Source organism: Elephantulus edwardii, unplaced genomic scaffold (assembly GCF_000299155.1).
Source record: "Elephantulus edwardii isolate Elephantulus edwardi_28Jun2011 unplaced genomic scaffold, EleEdw1.0 scaffold00117, whole genome shotgun sequence".
In the NCBI taxonomy this organism is placed as follows: Eukaryota; Metazoa; Chordata; class Mammalia; order Macroscelidea; family Macroscelididae; genus Elephantulus; species Elephantulus edwardii.
In genome coordinates, this window is record NW_006399867.1 from 564,112 (window position 1) to 572,215 (window position 8,104).

Here is an 8,104-nt window from a genome sequence, read left to right on the forward strand (position 1 = left end):
TAATAGACCAATCTTCTGTAAAGGACCCCTTTAAAGTGATAAAGAGCCAGGATATCAGTTTAAAGACTAAAGTGAACCTGACCCAAACCATGGTACTTTCAAGGGCAAGTGGTAAGGAATTGCACTGCTAATCCAAAGATATATGGTTCAAATCCACCAATCACTCCACAAGAGAAATATGTAGGACTATCTCTTTCGGTGTGACTGTCTCTGAAAACCCACTGTGGGGTCAGCTTTGACTTGACAATACTCAACAACAACAACAATCACCACCACCACCACAACCACCACCTTGTAATAGTCTTAACTTACCTCTAGATACTTGGCTGTTAATTGGAACGTTTGTGGTTTGAATCTACTCGGTGGCTCTGGCAGGAATAGACTTAATGATATGTATCTGCTGGATGCGGCCTCTTGCATCTTGAATAGAAGCAAGTATAGAACGTTTGGGGCACTTGTGGCTTTTTTTTGGCCCAAGTGGGTGTCAGCAGGGCAGACTTGCCAGATGAATTGTGGTTGCTGTGAAGCTGAACACTGTGACACTGATGTGTTAAATGCGATAATAATTACCCACGGTGAACAGTGTTTGGTGGAGCTCCCCAATTAAAACAAGCTTGGAAGCAGGAGTGGCATCCACTTCCATAATAGCTTGCCTCTGGAAACTCTATGAACCGGAAGAAAGGATGAAAGTCACACAAGTGTTGAGGACTTTCGTTCATAGGTTCGCTATGAGCTGCCTATGACTCAACGGTGTTTAACAACAACAATCTGTAAATATTACAACCTAGAAAACCCTATGGAATAGTTCTACATTATGAGAAGGAGTAACTGTGAATCAAAATCAAATTGATGACACTTAATATCAACAGTCTCCATAGCCCTAGTTTTTCTTCCTCTCAGGAGAAAGATGCACAGCTTCTATCTATGCTTCACAGCCTCTGAAAACCTGCTGGAGTGTCAGTTCCAGGTCATTTCCAACTTAATGGCAATCAGTTGTTATGAGTATTGTTTTATCAGTAAGTGATAATAACAGCTGCTTTTATAGGTCACTGTACACAGAAAATATCATTGGTCCTCCTAACTACTATGTCAGCTGAGTTGACAGCAGAAATTCAAAGTCACCGTCTATAAAGGATACCAAGACATCATTAGAAACAGAATTTAGCAGGAGCTCCAATCTTGAGTGATCTAGGAAGTATAAAAAGAAGGAAGATAAAAAACAGAGAGTTACTATGCCAGAAAGAATGGGCTGACACAGAACGAATGATTTTAGGGTGTAGCATATGATGAGGAACCAATGGTGATGAAGGAAGAAATTCAAGTTACAGTGAAGGCATTGGTGAAAAATAAGGCCTTAGAGATTGATGGGATACCAATTGACATGTTTCAACAAACAGATGGCAGCCATTGATGTGCTCACTAGCCTATACCAAGAAATTTGGAAGACAGTTACCTACTTGGCCAATTGACTGGAAGAGATTAATATTTGTTCCCATACCAAAATAAGATGATTCAGCAGAATGTGGAAATTATAAAAAAAAAATCACATGCAAGTAAACTTGAAGATTATCCCAAAACACCTTGGAATAGTACATTGACAGAACTGCCAGATATTCAGACTAGATTTAGAAGAAGCCATGGTACCAACAATATCGTTATTACGAATCAGATGAATATTGGCAGAAAGCAGAAAATTCTAGAATAATGTCAATTTTGTTTCACTGACTATGCAAAGACATTGGACTGTATGGATCATAACAAATTATAGATAACAGTGAGGAGAATTGGAAATCCCAGAGCACTTAATTGTGCTCATGCGGAACCTATTCTTAAACTAAGAAGCTAATTTTTGAGAAGAATAAGGGAAGACTGCGTGGTTTAAAATCAAGAAATGTATACAGCAAGGCTGTATCCTTGCCCCATATCTATTCAATCTGTATGCCAAATAAATAATTTGAGAGGCTGGACTCTATGAAGAAGAATGTACATAAGGAAAGCAGGAAGATTCATCAACAACATGTGTTTTACAGATGACATAATTAAGCTTCCTGAAAATGAAGAGGACTTGAAATGCTTTCTGAAAAAGATCAGCCTCCAATATGGATTTAATCTCAACATCAAGAAGACAAAAATCCTAAACACTGTGCCAGAAGGCAACATCATGATAGATAGAAAGAAAAAATTGAAATTGTCAATGTTTTCATCTTACTTGGATCTATAGTCAACACGCTTGGTACCAACAGTTAAAAAAAAAAAACCCAAAAGATATGTTGCGATAGCATTATGGAGCAATGATGTCAGTTTATGGACTACAGTACATCTGATTCAAGCAATGGTCTTTTCAGTTACTTGTTATGCATCTGAACGTTGTACAATGAATAGTGATGAGAGAAGTAGAATTGATTCCTTTGAGTTGTGGTGTTGGAGAAGAGCACTGAATATCCCATGCACTGACAAAGGAATATATGTTGCAAAAAGGGCAACCAGGGTGCTCCTTGCAGGAAGGATGGTGAAGCTTAATCTCACATATTTTGTACATGTTGCAAGGAGAAGCTGATTCTTGTAAAAAGGCATAATGTTTGGAAAAGTGGAGGGTCAGCAAAAGAGGGGAAGACGTCAATGAGATGAATTGACATAGTGACTGTAACAATGGGCTCAAGTATATCAGAAGTTATGACAATGGCACAGGATAGCGTAGAGTTCAGATTTGTTGGTCATAGGCTTGCTATTATGGTCAGATTGATGATACTTAACAACAACAGCTTGTTAGAGGATTCTGTACACAGTTTAAAGAAAGGAGAAGATACAATTAATAGGGTATTTTCTTGTCTTAGTGGAATACTGAAAATATGGAATCAAAGCCAAACTTGCTTGAGACAACATAGGTAGGGCTAGGATTTTGATTTTGCTCAGTCCCAGGTATATTTTTTTAAAAAAGGTTAAATATGTATTTAACAAAATACCTGATGAAAATGACATCAAATTATTGCATACCTGAGGACTCACTGTCTGATCTCATTTATAGATGAGGCAATGAAAGCTGAGAGTGCTTATGTCATTGACCCATATGCAGTTAGTCAATAAGTAGAAGTGTTAGAATTAATCTTAGGATTTGCAAGTTCCATGTTTCTTCTACTCTATGACCTGGCTAACTTATATTTGCAGTTTAATTTACCACTTCTCTTTTTGTCTCTAATACTGAAATAAAACAAAATTCTTCATTCTTCTTCATTAGATCTTGTACTGTCCTGCATTTACATATTTTTTATGTGGTTCTCTCTGGTTGATATTGCCTGGAAGCCTGCCTTCGTATTCACAAACCCTATCTATCCTTTTTTAAGCCTGGCACCAACTCTATTGTTTCCAGGAAGCCAACACAAAGCTTCCCAGCTAGAAGTGATGGGTTCTGAAGAACACTTTTACCAACCCTCACCTTGTGATACATTTTATGACAAATAGTTGTTGTGTGGTTGTAGTTTTCCTCTTCAAGTGGTCTAAGCTTGATTAGTGCCTATTGTTGAAACTTGAACATGGAAGGCATTCAAAAGACTCAAGTGTTTGCAATTAGTTCCTGTCACACAGCCACATGTAGTTTGGTCAGTCTGTCTGTCTATCTCTCTCTGTCTCTGTCTGTCTGTCTCTATCTACCTACTTACCAACCTACTTATCTATCAGGCAGCTCAGAGGAATTCTCATCTACCTCCACAGACATTGTGAAGATTAAATGAATCAAACTGCCTTTCACACTTCCTAGATTCCCCAGACTGGTTTAGGTTCTCTTTAACAGTCCACCCTGGTGCAGAGAAAATCACACTTACCCAAAGACCTGCTTCTCTCACTAGCCTTTCAAGACCATCTACAACAGAAAAGGCAAGCAAGCAAACAAACCCCCCAAAACCTCATTGCCTTTGATTAGATTCAGATTCATGCCTACCTTGTGTGTCATAGGGTAGAATTGCTCCATATAATTTTCTTGGCTATACTCTTTATAGACCAGATTGCCAGGCTTTTCTTCCACAGCACCACTGGGTGGATCACCCTTGGTGAGTAGCGAGGTGTAAATTGTGTTACTCAGGAAACTTTCATGGTATATAGCACTTAATTTTGTTTCCAGTAAGTCAATTCCAACTCATAGCAATCTTTATGGGACAGAATAGGGCCACCCCAAAATCTCTCTTTATGAACACTCACTTTGCACTCACTAATTATTGAATGAATGACCTAATTTTCTCTTGTCTTCCCCCATCCCATTCTTTTTTCTGGCTAACACATTCCTTTCTTCTTTCTTCATTGTCTATGCTTATTAGTTGCAAAGTCACATCCATCACTATTCATTCGACCATCAGTACTGGCATGAAATGTTAATAATAATGGAAAAAATAATAATGGTATTACTGTAAATCTGTAGGCTACTTCCTGTTTACTGACACTATCCTAAGCCTTTTACATGTATAAACTCCTTTAAAAATTCCTTTGTTGCAAAATTTTCCTGCTAGGAACCAATCTTGACCTTTATGAGCTGTCCTGTCCTATTATAGTTCTACTATAAGGTAATAAATCCTGCAGTGAAACACAAGTTAGTTAGGTCTATTATTGTTTGAATATTGGCACATATAACTTGGAAAAGATCAAAAGGAAGTATTAAATATGCAGAGTCCTTATAGTGTAATACCACTACAGTTTTTGGGTTTCATTTTTCCTTTATGTTTTTGTTTAAAGTATTATATTATGTTTCAGGTGATTTAAGCAGCAAGGACAAATTGAGTTGGTCTGATTTACTTAAATTTCACTTTACTGGAAGCAGGGTTTTGGAAGACTTACAGAAGGATTACTCTTAATGTAAAAAATTAGAGAGATTGTCACTGTTTTTCCAAAAAAGGAAACTGGCAGGGAAACCAGATTTGGAAATATTAGTTAATCATGAGAATTTGCTCAACAAGACCTAGAGACCCGGGTGTGTCTCCTAAATCCTTGGCCAGGAAGGAAAGCCTTTCTTGTAGGTAGTTGAGAACTGTGACAAAGATAATTTTTCCACTGGGTGAAAGCAACTGGCAGATGAGAATTCTCTGAACAGGCAAGAATGGTGCAACATGGCATGAAGAAAAAGGCACCTTTTCAGGACTTAGAGTCTGTCGGTTAGTTCTTGGTGTTATTGTTTACTGGTGTTTGCTCCGATCAAATTAGTTGCCTTTTTGGAACCTCAGTTTCCTATCCATAGAATGGAGAAAGTATGGATAAATTTAGCAAATAAAAATGTAGAATTCCAGTTAAATTTGAATTTCAGGTAAATAAAAAGTTTTCAGTCTGAGCATACTGCAAGAAACATTTTTCCATACAATAAGTTTATACTAAATAATGCATATTATTAGCTATTTATTTGATGTTTAAGATAAAGTGGGATTATTTATTTATTTAATAATTCTAATTGGGAGTGATATGAATAAGTACCCTGCAGGGTTGTTGTGAGGATAAAATAATAACATAATATTATGATACTGCCTGTTGACCTGATGGCAAATATCTTTCTTTTGTTGATGTTGAGATGCAATCTATACTAAAGGCTGCTGTTCTTGACCTTCTGCAGCAAACATTTCAAGCCCTTATCAGTTTCAGTGAACAAGAGTACATTAATTATGTCAGTATTATTTGGAAGTTGTCTTTAAAATATTGTTCCTTAGAGCATTAGCTTTAAGTGATATTTAGTTTATGCTATTTAAGTTGATCAATTTGGAATGGTTTTTATTTTATCAGTTTTATTTTTTAACAAAGTATTGCTTTATTTTATGTTGTTATGTGCCGTCGAGTCACCTGTGACTATAGCGACCCTATGTTCAACAGTCCTACACTCTGCTCTATCCTGTGCCAATCTCATTGTCTCTGACACACCTACCCCTCATAACCCCAGTCACTGAATCAATCCATCTCATCAAGAGTCTTCCTTTCCTGTGCTGTCTCTCCACACTACCAAGCATGATGTCCCTCTCCAAGGACTGGTCTCTCTTTGCAACATGTCCAAAATATGTCAGATGATGCTTCAGAGTCCTTGCATCCAAGGAGCAGCCCCATTTAACCCTCTAACAACAACAAAAAAACCCCAACAAGGACAAACCTGTTCATTCTCTTAGCAGTCCATGGTATATTCAATACTCTTCTCCAGGACCACAGCTCAAAGGCATCAATTCTCCTTCTATTATCCCTAGTCATTTTCTAACTCTTTTTTGCAAGTGATTGCAAAGACCGTGGCCTGTATCAGGCACACCTTAGTCTCCAGCCTGACATCATTGCTCTTCAGTACTTTGGAGAGGTCTCTGACAGCAGACTTTCCCAACCTAATACATCTTTTAATTTCCTGGCTGCTAGTGCCAAAAGTGTTGATTGTGGAGCCAAGCAAACTAAAGTTGTTAACTATCTCAATCTCTTCACCATCCATTATGATGCTGCCAATTGGTCCAGTGGTAAGAATCTTTGTTATCTTGATATTGAGCCTCAATATATATTGTAGGCTGTAGACCTTTACTTTCTGCAGCAAGTGCTTCAGGTCCTCCTCAATTTCAGCAAGCAGGGCTGTGTCATCTGAACAATGCAGAATGCTGATGAGTCTTCCTCCAATCCTGATGCCACATTTCTCCTCATAGAGCCCAGCCTCCCAGATAGTGTTTCCTTGCTCTGTTCTGATGACTGCTTCCTGGTTCAAGTATAGGTTTCGCATAAACACAATCAAGTGTTCTGGGATTCCCATTTTTAGAGTAGCCACGGTTTGTTGTGGTCCACACAACTGTCTTTGCATAGTCAATGAAACACAGATAGACATTCCTCTGGTACTCCCTGCTTTCAGCCAAGAACCACCTAACGTTAGCTACAATATCCCTAGTACTATGGTCTTTTCTAAACCCAGCCTGCAATTCTGGCAGTTCTCTGTTGATGTGCTGTGTCGGTCATTTTTTCTAAATCTTCAGCAGAATCTTGCTTGCATGTGATATTAATGATATTTTTTGATAATTTCCACACTATGTCGGATTACCTTTCTTTGGAATGGGAACAAATATAGATCTCTTCCAGTAAGTTGGCCAGGTGGTTGTCCTCTAGATTTCTTGGTACAACTTAGTGAGCACAAGTAGGGCAGCATCTATTTGTTGAAATATGTCAATTGGGATACCATCAATTCCTGGGGCCTTGTTTTTGCCAATTCTTTCAGAGCAGCTTGAACTTCTTCCTTCACCACAGACTCTTGCTCATATGTTGTTTCATTAAATTCTTCTGTGTTTACCAATTCCTTTTTGAGCAATGACTCCATATACTCTTCGCATCTTCTTTTAATGCTTCCTGGATCATTTAATATTCTTCCCAGAGCATTCTTTAGTATTGCAACTACTCGAGGTTTGAATTTGTTCTTCAGTTCCTTGAGTTTAAGAAATGCTGAGTGAGTCTGACCCTTTGATTTTCCTACTCCAGCTCTTCACACATTTCATTGTAATATTTTACTTTGTCTTTTCATGTTGCCCTTTCTCTTCAGCTCTTTATTTATTTTTTTAAATTTCAAATGAGTTGGTTTAATTCCAGGTGGTACAGAATTCTGGGCTCAACGAAGAATGAAGAGATTCTGACAGGATTCTGAATTGCATTTACTTTGACTGCACAGCTCAGATCGGAACGGCTGAGTGAGAACTGGAGATGAACCATCGTAGGGTTTCTTCTTCGCTGTTTCACAAAGTTTCTTCTTAAATGTACAACAAGCTCCAAGACAACATGTTATTTTAACTACAGGTGGCAACTGAGGTTACAGCAGAGAATCCAGATGTAAAAAGAAATGGAATTAAGTTCATCATTGTCTCAGTCTTATTTTTTTGCCAGATTTCTTAATCCCCCACCCCACCCCCAGCCCCATGGCCAGGGACCTTTGCCCGCAGACTTCGCTTTTAGTTCCTCGAGTTTCTTCTGTTCTTCTTGTTTCTGCTTGAAAGCCTTATCTTCCTAGGGTGAGGCAGAGCAGGTTCACTCCAGGTCAGCTTCCCAGTCAGTCCCTAAGAGTCAGCCCGGCCTCCGCTCCCGCCCTCACCATCTCCTTGGTCTATTCAGCTCTTTAATATCTTGATTCACTCCCCCC